This window comes from Bombyx mori, chromosome 12 (assembly GCF_030269925.1).
Source record: "Bombyx mori chromosome 12, ASM3026992v2".
In the NCBI taxonomy this organism is placed as follows: domain Eukaryota; kingdom Metazoa; phylum Arthropoda; class Insecta; order Lepidoptera; family Bombycidae; genus Bombyx; species Bombyx mori.
This window is the reverse complement of record NC_085118.1, coordinates 16,527,234-16,542,336: the sequence shown is the minus strand read 5'-3', so window position 1 is coordinate 16,542,336 and position 15,103 is coordinate 16,527,234. Positions and strand designations below refer to the sequence as shown.

Sequence of the window (15,103 nt, the reverse complement as noted above, 5' to 3'; positions counted from 1 at the left end):
GCAAGTTAAACATACCTAACATTGTATTTATTGTGCCGATGATCTGTGACCATATTGATTTTCTGACATGGTGAATTTTGCTTTGTAAGATAACATGTCATTAGAAGGTAATTATTGTAGGCGTTACGTGGGATGTGTGTAATGGTCGATTAGCAACGACTTACGGCCGTTTTCAATAACGTATCTGAGTTTTCGGATAGATAGCTATCTCCGAATATCAGCAAGAGCGTATCTATCCTTAGTTTGCGTTTCACAATCACGGATAAGTGCTATCTCTCTTTAACCAACAGTAGATAGCTTCTTCCCTCCGATTTATCCGAGCCTCTTGATACGTTTCGTTCTACTACAAATACGAAACAACATCAGGATCAAGACTTATTTTATTTTATTCTAAATTATAACTATAATTTAACCAGCATATTGTAGACTATCATAAACACATTTGTTTATAACAAAAAGTAATAAAAACATATGTAGATTTTTTTAAATTGGACGTATTGCTATTTTTATCCTAGTCGAAATTATGAAACGAAACGTTTTGATAGTCCGTTTGCCAATAAGCAGTGATCAGTTTCTTTTGTTTGTTTTTCTATTGTTTACCTACTATATTAGTGATGACTTACCTCCAAAACGCTTTAAAACTTTCGTTTATAATTCTATGTGTGTTTATAATTAAAGAGCTACAGTGAAATAAAATGAATTCTGTAAGTATCTATGAACTACATTGATAATAATAATTTTACTTTGAAAACTTTGAGTTGAAGTTTAGAAAATATATCTTTTTCAGTCAAGAAAGGCAGCACCCATGACAAAAGATGAGACGATGATTCTAGCAGAACTTGTGGCGGCGAAAAAACATTTCAATAATAAGGCAACAAATGCCACAAACAATAAATTGAAGAAGCAGGCTTGGCAAACCCTTGTAAATGATTTTAATTCGTCGATTCGTCGTTTCCCACGAACTCCATCGCAGCTTCGACTAAAATGGGAAAACTTAAAGAACGCTACGACAACATAAGAAACAACCTTAGTAAGGTTAGTATAATTAGTTGATTGTTTGTCTCTAATAACACATTGATAAACATGATTTTTTCTTCAGGTTGCCGTAGTATTTGAAATAATTATGCTCTTTGTTACAGGCTGGAGGTGGTAAGGATTGCAGATGAAATTTTGGATAAAGCATGAACATTGTTGTAGGTCACATATAATATTTTTAACACTTTTACAGCCAAGCGGAAACAAGATGGAAGAAAAGAAATGCAAGGCTAGCATAGGGACAATGCATTAGCAGAATATCTAATAGCAAAAAAGAGACTTGACTTGGAAAATAAAGAAAAGGAGATTGTTTTAGCAAAAGTTAAGTTAGATTTAGATAATTTAAAAAATTAAAAATTACTTAAAAGGAATATTAAATTTCATAAATTAAGTAGGCAATAATAATTTTATGTTAGATAGTTTTTTAAGTATATGTACAAATTCAAAATTAAATATCTTGCATGTACTAACTACCATGTAATTATCATTTTGGAAAATAAAAAATAGTCAAATTATCTTTGGAGTTTATTTTATAAATTATCTTTGGAAGCAATTATTTATAAGTACATAGTTGTATTTCAGATGTAAGTTTTGAAAAATTGTTACGAACAATTATATTATTTTCCTGTAATGTATCTGCGACTGAAATTTCTGATTCTAATTCTTCTAAATTCATACTTCTGACGATATTATGCAGCATGGCAGCTATAATAACAGCTTGCATATTTTCTAGTTTTAATCTACTTTTCAATGATATACAGGGAGTCTTCTTTTACAAACACCAATGCATCTGAAAATTATACATTATTCGCTTAAATTATTTTACAATACAGTATGACGGAGAGGACATCTCGAGACGGAGAGGCCAGATTTGCTTTTCCTGACGGAGACGCAGATTTCCTCCCCAACTGACACTTCATATCTAAAGTACCCGGCCTATAGCTTGGAGCATATTTTTGTGCCACGCGCAGGCGTCTGTGTGTACGTCAGGGAGGGAATTTGTTACCGTAGGCTCAGCAGTCTTGAAGGCAGAGACCTGTCGACCCTTTGGGTGCGCGTCGATTGTGAGGATCACATTCGCGTCTACGCGTGCCTTTACAGGTCTCATAGCGGAAATTCGGAAATTGACCGGCTCTTCGAGCACCTGCAGGTGTCCACTGACAAAATACTTGAGCAGATTCCTACCGCAGAAATTGTGGTTTTGGGCGACTTTAATGCCCACCACTCTGACTGGCTTGGGTCAACACGTACTGACCATGCGGGAAGGTCTGCTCACGACTTTGCCATTGCCAATGGTCTGACGCAGATGGTACCTTCTCCCACACGTGTGCCGGATGTGGAAGACCATTCGCCTTCTTTATTGGACCTTCTGCTGACCTCTCGCCCCGAACCCATTCGGGTATGGGTCGATGCTCCTCTCGGGTCATCGGACCATTGCCTAGTTCGGAGCGTGGTGCCTCTCACCGTCTCGTCGCAACCACCTCCATCTGGTAGACGACGTGTTTGGCACTACAGGTCGGCAGACTGGGACGGGATGCGCTCTTTCTTTGCATCCTACCCATGGGGGCAGATTTGCTTCAAGTCAGAGGATCCTAGCACCTGCGCTGACTCGGTTGTCGGCGTCGTGCTGCAGGGCATGGAATTGTTTGTTCCTAGCTCAGCTGTACCCGTCGGTGGCAGGTCTCGGCCCTGGTTTGGTGGGTCCTGCCGTGACGCACATCGTCGCAAGCGGGAATGCTACCAGGCTTGGGCTAGGGCAAAGGCCGCTAAGGATGTAAACTCTGACTCACTCAAGAAGAAGTACAACTCTGCTTCCAGGTGCTTTAAGAGGCAAATTGCATTGGCAAAATCAAATTACGTTGGGAGAATTGGCGAGAGACTGGCACGCCTGCCATCTGGCTCTCGTGCGTTCTGGTCTCTCGCCAAGGCTGTCCAGGGTAATTTCTGTCGGTCGACGCTTCCACCTTTGCGCGGGGAGGATGGTTCATTGGCCTATTCCGCAAGGGAGAAAGCCGATCTTCTTGGCTCTATCTTTGCGGAAAACTCGACTCTTGACGACAGGGGGAACACTCCTCCTACCATCCCGAGGTGTGAAACCACAATGGCGGACATCCGCTTCACACAGTGTGCTGTGCGGAAAGCACTATTCTCCCTGGATGTCAACAAGTCGAGTGGGCCCGATGGAATATCTCCTATTGTGCTGAAGGTGTGTGCTCCAGAGCTGGCACCGGCTTTAACGCGCTTATTCAGACACTCTTATGTCCTCGGCGTTGTCCCACATTCATGGAAGACGGCTCTAGTACACCCGATCCCTAAAAAAGGCGACCGCTCAGTACCGTCCAACTACAGGCCTATCGCTATCACCTCCTTACTCTCCAAAATTATGGAATCCATAATCAACCGCCAGCTCATGGGCTACCTGGAAGAGCACCAGCTGATCAGCGACCGCCAATATGGCTTCCGCAAAGGCCGATCAGCTGGTGATCTTTTGGCTTTACTAACTCACCGTTGGGCGCAGGCGGTTGAGAGTAGGGGTGAGGCACTAGGCGTTAGTTTGGACATTGCGAAAGCCTTCGATCGGGTTTGGCATAAAGCCCTACTATCGAAGCTTCCTTCCTATGGGCTTCCTGAGAGACTTTGTAGGTGGATCGGCAGTTTCCTTGCGGAACGGAGAGTTAAAGTCGTCGTAGACGGCTCATGCTCGGACCCCCGGACCGTAAATGCTGGTGTTCCCCAAGGCTGCGTGTTATCCCCGACATTGTTCATTCTGCATATCAATGATTTATTGCATACCAGTGGCATTCATTGCTATGCGGATGACAGTACCGTGGATGCACTGTATTTCGGCCGCAGCAATATCTCTCGGGATCACGTCGATGAGTGTCGGAACAAACTTGTGTCTGAAATCGAATCATCCCTTATGAAGATTTCCGATTGGGGGGGACTAAATCTAGTCCAGTTTAACCCTTCTAAGACTCAAGTTTGCGCGTTTACCGCTAAAAAAGCCCCCTTTGTCGCATCGCCACTCTTTGGAAACACTCACCTTTGTGCCAAGCCGAACATGGGCATTCTGGGCGTAGACATTTCGAGTGTTGTCCAGTTTGGCGGTCATTTGGAGAGCAAGGCTAAAATGGCCTCCAAAAAACTCGGAGTACTCAACAGGGCCAAACAGTACTTCAAGCCGGCTCACCGCCTTAAGCTGTATAAGGCGCAGGTGAGGCCTCACATGGAGTATTGTTGCCACCTTTGGGCCGGGGCTCCGGGTTATCAGCTATCTCCATTTGACCGAATCCAACGTAGGGCATCTCGGATTGTCGACGATCCTGAACTTACCGATCGGCTAGATCCTTTGGCACTGCGTAGGGATCTATCTTCCCTATGCATACTTTACAGAATCTACAATGGGGAGTGTTCCGAGGAGTTGTTCAATTTAATAGAAGCCGCTGATTTTCGCAACCGATCGTCTCGCCGGAACTATCATCCGCACCATCTGGATGGTTGGCGTTCCACTACAATGCGTTTTAAAAACAGTTTTCTGCCACGCACAGTAAATTTCTGGAATTCGTTGCCATCAGCGGTCTTCCCCAACAACTGCGACATTGGGTTATTTAAGAAAAGAGCATATTCTTATCTGAAGGGTAGGCAACGCACTGGTGCAAACGCTGGTGACCGTGGGCGGCGGTGAATCACTTACCATCAGGTGACCCGTCTTGCTCGTTTGCCTCTCAGTTGTTATAAAAAAAAAAAAAAAAAAAAAAAAAAATGACAAGCTCTTAACTAAAAAAAAAGATTACCTCTCTATAGTATTTCTTGTTTTAATATGTGATTCATTTTAAATCGTTCCCATTGAGTATGTGGGTTAATTAATCACGTTAAAAGATAGGGTTGTGGGGATAGCCTCTATCGGCAAGCAAATAGTAATTTCCAAGTCCACCTTGTTATCAATGTTCTCTTGATATGTAGATAATTTATTATAATAGTGTCATATTAAATTCATATAAACACCTAAATATATAATATAAATAAATAAAAATATAATAATAATATATAATAATAATAATATAAATAAGGTAATATAAATAAGAAATACCTTTTCAATCGGAATGGTTAATTATAGTTGTATCATGAGTAGACCCAGGCCATCAAGCAACAACATTTTGAAACATCAATGATGCATTGCACACAAATTACACATTCAAAATACTCTTTTTCTATTTCTAAATTCCTCTCCTATATTTGAATCTGTAACACAAATATATAATGTAGAGGTATCAGTGTGTAATAAGAATGAAGGTAAATAGCCTACCAGGTTATAGTATTAGTATATGAATGTCATTTAGGGCACCATGGGAATCCAGCAGATAATATAGAATTCCTGTTGAGTGTGATTTTGTAACACAACAAAAATTAGGTATAATTTTGCTATTGCTATAAACAAATATAAGTTGTAATAACGAGTACTTTTATGGTTAAAATTTATCTTACCTTTTTGACGTTACACTCAAATATGGTCTCATTAAATTAATCAATTCATTCACAACACCTTTGCTCAGAAATCTATAGTCAAATTCGTAATTATTGATCTTCGCCATGTAATTCAGACGATCTTTGTTTTCCTAACCATATGATATCGGCCTCACTATCACTATCTGCATCACAATCCATTATCATTTGAAATAATTCCATATCACTATCATCACTGCTACAATATGCCAATATGAAGAGAAACAATTATTAAATTATAGCGATTTACTTTCGAAAGATAAACATGTAACCGGCCGATTTTGACAGATAAGCGAATGCCCATACTAGAGATAGCGCCGCCTACCGGAGAGTTACTTAAAACTCATATTGAAACGGAAGTAAGCACGATTTGTATGAGCGTTCTATCTTTAGCAGGCTATCCGTCCTCCTGACGATGGATAGATAAATCCGATAGGAACTGCTGCCCGTCGATAGGTTATTGGAACGTAAGTAAGGACAAAAATATAGATTTGTCTATCTTTAGTAACCGAAACTAGGGATAGATAGGTTATTGAAAACGGCCGTAGTGATAGAAGTTAACATGTTCATACGTTACGTTTGAAAAGGTATATCTTTAATCATTATCTCGGTAATCAATCTGGATTTCGGCTAAACTTTGAAAGTTTCATTTCAGTGTCTCAGTTTATATGGTTTTTGAGATGTAGCCAAATTTACAAGTATATCTGTGGTTAGATTATGACTTATAGCTGCTTACGTTTTTTAACAGGTACGATATATGGCTTAGGACGAAGTCGAAGATGTACTTTAAGAAGTCGTGGCTTAAAGGATAAGACGTCCGGTACGTTCGTGTCGAGCGATGCCAATTTTTGTAATGAAATACGTACTTAACAAATGTTCACGATTGACTTCCGCGGTGAAGGAATAATATCGTGTAATAAAAATCAAACCCGCAAAATTATAATTTACGTAATTACTGGTGGCAGGACCTTTTGTGAGTCCGCACGGATAGGTACCACCGCCCTGCCTATTTCTGCCGTGAGGCAGTAATGCGTTTCGGCTTAAAGATAAGGAAAAAAATTATAACTATGCTGAGACCTTAGAACTCATATCTCAAGGTGGGTGGCGGCATTTACGTTGTTGAAATCTATGGGCTCCGGTAACCACTTAATACTAGGTAGGCTGTGAGCTCGTCTACCAATCTATGCAATAAAAAAATAAAAATAAACGTTTTCGTGGAGAAAAACTGAAAATCAAATATGACCTAAAAACTAGGGTTGAAGCAAAACCACCGTGCAACAGCATAGAAAAGCGTCTAACGTAACTAGGTTTCTGACCTGAATTTGATAGCAAGTTTTAAAACTTACGATTAATCGTAAGATAATTCTCGGTTTTCATGTCTGCACTTGTTGGCATAAATAATGTAAAGGAATATTTGAAAAATCTGCTAGATGTTATAAAGTTTATATTTGTAATTATGTAATTACAGGGACATAAATTGTTTATATTGTTTTTGTTCTTGAAGTTTTTGGAACGAAGTTCCTTATGGGACGATGCGGAGGGGTACCCTAACCGAGAAAAAACGTCCGTAACGTAAGATTTTTATTAGTAATGCACAAAGTGTACGACTTAACTTTGTAATAACGTACAAAAAACAACATATTTTTTTATTATTCATTGACCACGATCTCAGAGTGTTCGTTTGCGCAATACACTAACTCTTATGCCAACAACCGTGAATGAAGTGTACCACAATAAGTTCGCTCGCTACCGAATGACCGTGGGTTGTTGCGAAACCTCCAGTTTTATTTTCTTTATACCTCGAATAGAACTTCAAATTAATATTTTTATAATAAGGAACTTCGTTCCTATTTAGTGTCCCACGACACCACACATCTTTATTTATATATTTTTTTTAATTCTTGAAGTAATAATACGTCTTGAAGTAATAAAAGTGTCTTTACGATTTCTAGATTTGGTTTGTTTTAGTATAAAATTTTAATTGGAAAGTGTTTTACAGCTTCATTTTACAGTTAATCACAACTAAGGAAGTCGTAACGACAAATCATGTCGTCAGCTGTAACGAAGGCATGGTGTTTCAGCCGGGTGACATAAGTTCGTTGACCGGGCAATTACCTGCAAACCATTTAAGTCCACCGGTTTAGGCCAAGTCAATATTTCACACTTTAAAGCGAATTACATTTAAGATGGTTTTTTGGAACGAAGTTCCTTACGGCAGGCTTGGAGGGGATAGGGATTTTGCTGCGCGACCGAACTGAAAAAAATGTGATAGTAAAACCGTAAGAAAAAATCCGTGGAAAAAAGTGCGTGGAATAAAACCGTTAAATGAGACGTGCGCAGGCGCGACAGTCGCATACACAAGCGAGTAGTGTATAATACCTTTCTCTTTCTCCCTCTTTCTTTTCGTTCTCCCATCCCTTCTCTCTCTATTTTGTAATTATTTCTATTTCTATGTAATTTTATGTTGTCAAACAAAAATAAAGAGACATATTTTGTTATTTTAATTGATAATTTGAATTACGATTTTATTTTTATTTTACGTAATTTATTATTTCCTAAAATACTGAATTTCCTAAATACTTTCCTGTACTTAAATAAAAACTAATCAGCAAAAGTTAAGGGAAAAATCAAGAAAACCAACATAAAATTGAGCACGATTTCTTTTTGCAAATTGTGTCGATTCTACATTGGCCGAAGGAACTTCGTTCCTACCTGGTGTCCCACGACACCACATTTCCTTTTTTTTTTTTGTTGCCTTTGTAAGCAGACGAGCATACGGCCCACCTGATGGTGAGTGGTTACCGTCGCCCATGGACTTCAGCAATGCCAAGGGCAGAGCCAAGCCGCTGCCTACCGCTAAACCTTTTTGATCGCAAAAAGAAACACGAAACCATCTTCATAAAATCTAAAACAGATTTGCAAAAAGTCAATTATGTTCAAGTTTTTCTTATTAACTAATGGTCCATTGATAGTCGAAATTCGACTTCGAATTCTAAATTCGAATAAAAAATTATAAGCTTGTACACTATTAGGTACGATTCTATTGTCAAAGACTAATATACTTCTTTACTCACAGATTTCGCTAAGATTACACTTTAGACAAATATGAATAAAGACAAACAATATTGAAGTGAAACTTCCTTATCGGCGTTGGAAAAAAATTTACCGTCACATTTTTCGGTTACGCGTCACATTTTTCCGTTACGCGCCATCTTTTAATTAACGGCTGTATGTTCTGAAGTATGGATGCGCATTTGAGAAACCGACCTCATGTCTCAAGGTGGGTCACGGAATACATTTTGTAATTGCAATAATCCCAGGTAACCCACTTAATATCACGTGGACCGTACTATTATTGTTATTACGTAAAATAATAGGAAGAAAAGTACCAGGGTATTATGATATCAAAGAGATGTATTATTATAACTTTACTCTGACGTACAGCCTTCTTTATTAATTAACGGCTGTATGTTCTGAAGTATGGATTCCGATTTGAGAAATTGACCTCATGTCTCCAGGTGGATTACGGAAATCATTTTGTAATTCCAATAATCTCAGGGAGCCCACTTAATAATATCACGTGGACCGTGCTATTTATTACTGTTATTACGTAAAATAATAGGAAGAAAAGTACCAGGGTATTATGATAGCAAAGAGATTTATTAATAATTAACGGCGGTATGTTCTGAAGCATGGTTTCGGATTTGAGAAATCGACCTCATGTCTCAAGGTGGGTCAAACTTCACGAACCTCAGGAACCCCATTTAACACCACGTGGACCGTGCTATTATTATTAATTTATAGGAAGAAAAGTACCAGGGTATTATGATATCAAAGAGATGTATTATTAAAATGCTGTAATAATCTTAGTAGCAAAAAGGTAAAGTGAAATAATTGTATTATTTGTATTCATGTCTATGATAATAAAATCCTTTTGTTTAAACTTTATCTAATTTAACTTTATTTAACCAATTTCTAGAAAGTTGCATGTAGATCATTTTTCGAAAAATAAGGCCATAAACAAGTTTCACTTCTTACGTGTGTACACTAGTACACGCACACATTTTTTTAATCTATTCTCAATTTGACCACAGACTTTAAGCATTAAGAAAAGTTTGACAATAAACAAATAGTATGCATGCATGTTTGTGTCAAATACATGGTAGTGGGTGTAATGTTTTTTTTAAATTGATTTAATTTATTTTTATGCATAATTTAAAAAATATTAACATTCTGCACTCTATATTCTCTATAAGTGTGGGAAATTTCATACTCCTCCGTCCGCGCAATTTTCGTAAAAAGGGATACAAATTTTTTGCTCCACGTATTAATATAATATATTATAGATAAATAATACATTAATACACAAATTGACATTAAGTTCACTAGGTCACTTTACCGCATCCTACATGAGTACTACGCGGGTGAGGAATGAGCAATTTCCAATTGAATTCGTATTCAATTCGCGTACCACCATCTGACTTCTGCCTCAAAAGGATCACGGGCTAGCGAATTCGATATCAAACGACCAGTGGAGCCCTCTAAACCACACCACTGCTCTTGAGGCACGCGGACATTCAGTTTGAAGTAGCACTCTTCAAACCGTAATACATTTAATTGTTTTGACTGAAATTTCACATTTTTTACGTAAACTGCATTTGCGTGTTCTTAGGCGTAGCAATCATTTAGCTATGAAATTTTTAAATGGCATGGATGTTAGTAAGATGTTTGAGTGGCAGTCATACAGCATCGTATGACCTGCCGAGTTTTTCGTGAGACATTTTCAGCGAATCGATTTTCCGTTCCGGTAAGAAATGCACGCGCAAAACAAATGCCGTTGAACTTCAGAGATGGTTGGGCAGTGCAGGGCAGCAGCAGTAAGACAATCTCACCCTTAATGGTGAAACTGAAGATGCTTCCGGGTCACCAGAAATAAAATTAAAAAAAAAACAATAAAAACAAATCATCGAACTCATATAAAACGTCATCGATAAAAAATGTACCTCGATTTTATTAAATTTAATTTACGTAATTTCAATGGTACTATTTTATAATAACTTTTTTTAATTGCTCATACTCAAGCACTCCCTGCACTACGTACAGTACAAAACACAGAGAGAACGAAAACACAGGTCGCAGTTGTTGAGACATTAATCTCAAGGTAGAGGTTGTAACGTTATTACTACAATAAGTGAAATCTTCGCTCTCTTTAAGAAAAACAAGTTATTTAACACAACAACCTGATTGATCTGAAGCAGTCATTGTATACAAACAGCCCTGTCATTCGCATTCACTGTGTATAACTATACATATATAGAAGGCGTTTAACATGAAGATTGCAAAAATTGGACAACCGACCTTGTGATTCTGCTGTGAAGGGAATTGTTCGAGACGCTGTCTTGTAAAGATTTGTTATGACCGAATGGCTTAAATTCAACCATAAGCACTAGTACCTCAAGGTTTAGATTTACTTTATATACCATTATATTTTCTGTTTGGTTTACGCAAAACCAATACGCAAAACAATATTAACTCTTTTAGAATCTTCATATAGCTAGTTTTCGTAAATAAGTAATTTATACTTAGGTCCCTTTAGTTCTGGTGACAATAAATATATCACAAATCATAAATAATACTATTGACAAAATTAAACAACACTAAACTGATGATAACCTACAGAACTATTATCTATCTAACTGAAATGTAATGATCTAATTGCATTATCAATTGAATTTGTTTTATATCAATAAAGCTTGTTTATCTAGATCAACAGAGGAATTTTCGTTTATTAGCTTATTTTAAGGGATTTTATGACCTGGTAACTAAGACCTTTAAGTCATGTCTTATTTTAATTTATAGTCATTTTTTTATGAAAAATGATATTTCCATAATATGAAATGAAATGAAGATGATTAATTTGAGACATTAATCAACTGGGATGAAATTAAATGAAATGAGATGAGCTGATATGGGATGAAATATAATCTCAGTAAAATGGTGGTCATTTACCAAGATTTTTTTCAGTGGACTTTTTGGAGGATCCCGAAAAGTTACGTCCAGTGGCTTTGTTTTATTTTCCCACATTTGTGCACTTTCACAGATATCAAAAAGTTAATAAACCACCATTATTACACATTTAAACCTGAAGAAACACTAAATAGACAAAATAAAACAAATCACACAACTTTACTCCTCGCGTTCCTGTCAAAAAGTCCCGTTTATAAGCTGACTGACTTGGTGGCTCATAGGTATGCTAAGGCCTCCACTGCTGGGTCGAAGTACGTAAGGTCGATTCTTTCACCAAACTTTAGTGTGATGAAGCTCTAACTCTTTGTCTGGGTGTTTAATATATGTATTTATTTAAATATATATCAATCTCTGGTTCCTAAGAAGAATCCTAGTACCTATAGCCGGACGGCCATGTGTGATCTGTTCTCAATTATGTATTTATTTATTTTAGGTAATTTTTGGACCGTAATGGATCAAAGACCTCTAATGTATAGTGGATATTCCACTTTTCAAACCGGAAGACATTTCACGACAGTAATAGACGGGATGATCCTACCAGCACAGACACAGAATACTCTCCACACCAGTCAGTATAAAGTCTTCTTCATCAAGTCCTTTCCCACTACGTGGAATCTCCGCAGCATGCCCTATTTTTGCATTCAGGCCTATCATACGTCACCTTAGCACTCACATACTTTTCTCGCAAATCCCCTTTCACACAATCCCTCCCAGTGTTTCTAATACACCCCCTCCTCACATTACCGTCTATTTTATAGAGTTAATGAAACAACAACTCGTCACAACTGTATCTCTACATCGCAGCTGTTTAGTTATCTCGATAGCTGACAACTGGATCATTTTTACAATGCAAAGTTCAATCCTTTGTTCCGTTCTAATTGTTATTGTGATCATGTATTGTTGATGCGTCATTAGCTGACGACTGTATAATACGTAGAATGTAAGTTGTGTTCTTCCGCGATACTTCATTGTGCTATCGGTTTGCAATCCATCAACTTTTTTAACTGGTCATTATAGGCAAGTTAAATGACAATAAATACCCTGAAATATGTTAAAGAACAGGAAGTGGAAATCGTCAGTGTAGAGCCAGTTAGTTGGTGGTAGATAAAGATAAGTGCGAAGACCAATTTACAGTGGCACATAAAGAAGAAGATGGCCCCCTCCAAACTGCACCGGTGTTCGAATCCCAGGCGGGTACCAATTTTTCCAATGAAATACGTAGTCAACAAATAAATGTTCACGATTGACTTCCACGGTAAAGGAATAACATGGTGTAATAAAAATCAAACCCGCAAAATTATAATTTGCGTAATTACTAGTGTTAGGATCTCTTGCATTTACGTCGTAGATGTCTATGGGCTCCAGTAACCACTTAACACCAGGTGGGCTGTGAGCTCGTCCACCCATCTAAGCAATAAAAACAAAATACCTTGGCACCTGTTTTTTTGCCATCAAAGGCAAACGACCTTTAAGCCCCACTAAAGAGGTCAATTATGCTCATAGATAAGAGCAATACCAGGGGCATAGCTGAGCCTTTGCTTACCACGCGGGACCATTTGTAGGTTTCTGTTGAAGAAGAACATGACATAGCCCACAGGAAGCACTCGTCAATAACATCCCTAGCTATCTTTGCAAAATACCTACAGAGCGTGGTATGAAGTCACATCTCTACAGTATCAACCTCCAAAATGGTCTTGCCTTATTAATGAAGTATTGAGTAATTAATAGCTTTCACCCTAAAACCTTAAAGTTCTTGGCTTTAGTGATCTCATTGTTGCCATTTTCCACAAATGAAGCCGATAGCTTAGAAAAACCCATGAAAAAATCCTGTCATAATAATAATTATTGGTTGGTCGGATACAACGATACAAAACAATTTATGAGACGCTATTCAATTGACGAACAATTGTTTTGCTCAATGATCTTAACTTCGTTGAGAATTGGGACAGAGTTATGCGAGAGAGATTCAGTCTACAAAAAAGATATTTTACCATCTAAAATCTAAATATGGTTTTTTTTTGTAATTTTTTTTTCTTACCCTTGTAGGCAGATGAGCATACGGCCCTCTTAATGGTGAGTGGTTACCGTCGGTGATGGACAGCAGCAATGTCAGGGACAGAGTTAAACCGCTACATACCCGTGTCCCCTTGCGATTATTTAATTTTTTGTGGAGACATATACATATGTATGTCGTGGATAACGACTTTTAGTTGTCGTGGATAACGACTTTTAGTAATATTAAGACGGTGGTTTTGATTATTATTTTAAATGATGAAATGTTGTTTTGATAAATATCACAAAATGAAGGGTAGACTCCGTAACGCCACAGTATAAAATGGCGGTACGTGGACAGAGTCGTGGCATTCCGTGTCAGACAGTAATTCCGTCCGTCTCAGTCAGTGAGTCTCTGTCAGTCGGTCAGTCGGTCTGTCGGTATATGCAACGAAACTGTCGGTTTATCCTGTCATTGTGAAAGTTGTGTGTGTTGAGTTTCAATAATTATTATTGAAAAGTTTTATTGACTAAACTGAGTTCAATCGAATACGAGTGATGACGGAACCTACCGCTCAGCCATCCCTGACGTGTGCCGACATCAGAAGTGGGATCAGGACTCTACTCTCACTGGCGTGACGTGTTTGAACATGTTCGAAGTACAGCAAAAAAAACATGATGCAGATCAGAATACTAGTAGTGGTACGCCACAAGAGCGTGAATGCAGCATACGTAAGTCGTGTAATAACGTTTCTGTTACCTCGATGGAAGATCTGAGCCACGAAGAAATCGTCACATCTTACGTTCTGGCTCATGTTGCCCAGTTTGACTGTCGACTTCATTACATGGCATTTACTAGCGGAAATACACACGTAACAAGCTATTGCAAGAAATTAAGGCAAGTGCAAATCTCAAGTGAAACTTCGATCGCAATAATGGATCTGTCATGACGAGTGGGTAGTTCCGACAAGAATTATTTTAAGCGGCTGACTTCTGCTAGAGTTACGTGGCACTAGTGCAGTAAACCAGGACATGAGACTGTGAATTGTCGCTGAAACTTTAGAATCTACTAGATTCAATACCAATAACACTACACGTTCGATGACTTCGGGCTCCAGCAAGCAAGCAAGCAAACAAGAAAGCAAGCAAGTTTCCGTGGGGAAGAAAAATGTACACATCTGAAGTCGTCGTGACCTGTAAGATAAGACGTCCGGTGCGTTCGTGTCTGGCGATGCGGCGGTGTTCGGGTCCCGCTGACGGATGCAGATTTTTCCGGTGAAGTGCGTGCTTGTGCGTGCTTGACAAGTGTTCGCGGTTGGTTTCCGCAGTATGGGAGTAACATCGTGTAGGAGAGGTGGAACCCGTAAAATTGTAGTTTGCGTGGTGGCTGGTAAGATTTGTTGCGGTAAGAAGTTTGCACGGTGGTAAAATGTCTTGTGAGTCTGCACAGGTAGCCGGAGGTGAGACTTCCGCGGTCGCGGCCCACCCAGTCCGCGAGAACCGGGCAGATCGCCTCGACGGTACGGAGGCCGGCCGACGGGTCCGC

General features: G+C 38.7%; 2 long non-coding RNA genes across 2 annotated transcripts; one reads left to right on the top strand and one right to left on the bottom strand.

The window, feature by feature from the left end:
* The first annotated feature begins 612 nt into the window (after window positions 1-612).
* Window positions 613-1,550, top strand: LOC134199888 (uncharacterized). Its single transcript, XR_009974558.1, has 3 exons — window positions 613-704; window positions 788-1,149; window positions 1,229-1,550. It is a non-coding gene; the product is annotated as an uncharacterized LOC134199888 (long non-coding RNA).
* On the bottom strand, window positions 1,548-6,075 carry LOC134199887 (uncharacterized). Its single transcript, XR_009974557.1, has 3 exons — window positions 5,521-6,075; window positions 5,126-5,277; window positions 1,548-1,825 (listed from the first exon to the last, which is right to left on the bottom strand). It is a non-coding gene; the product is annotated as an uncharacterized LOC134199887 (long non-coding RNA).
* Window positions 6,076-15,103: the final 9,028 nt, after the last annotated feature.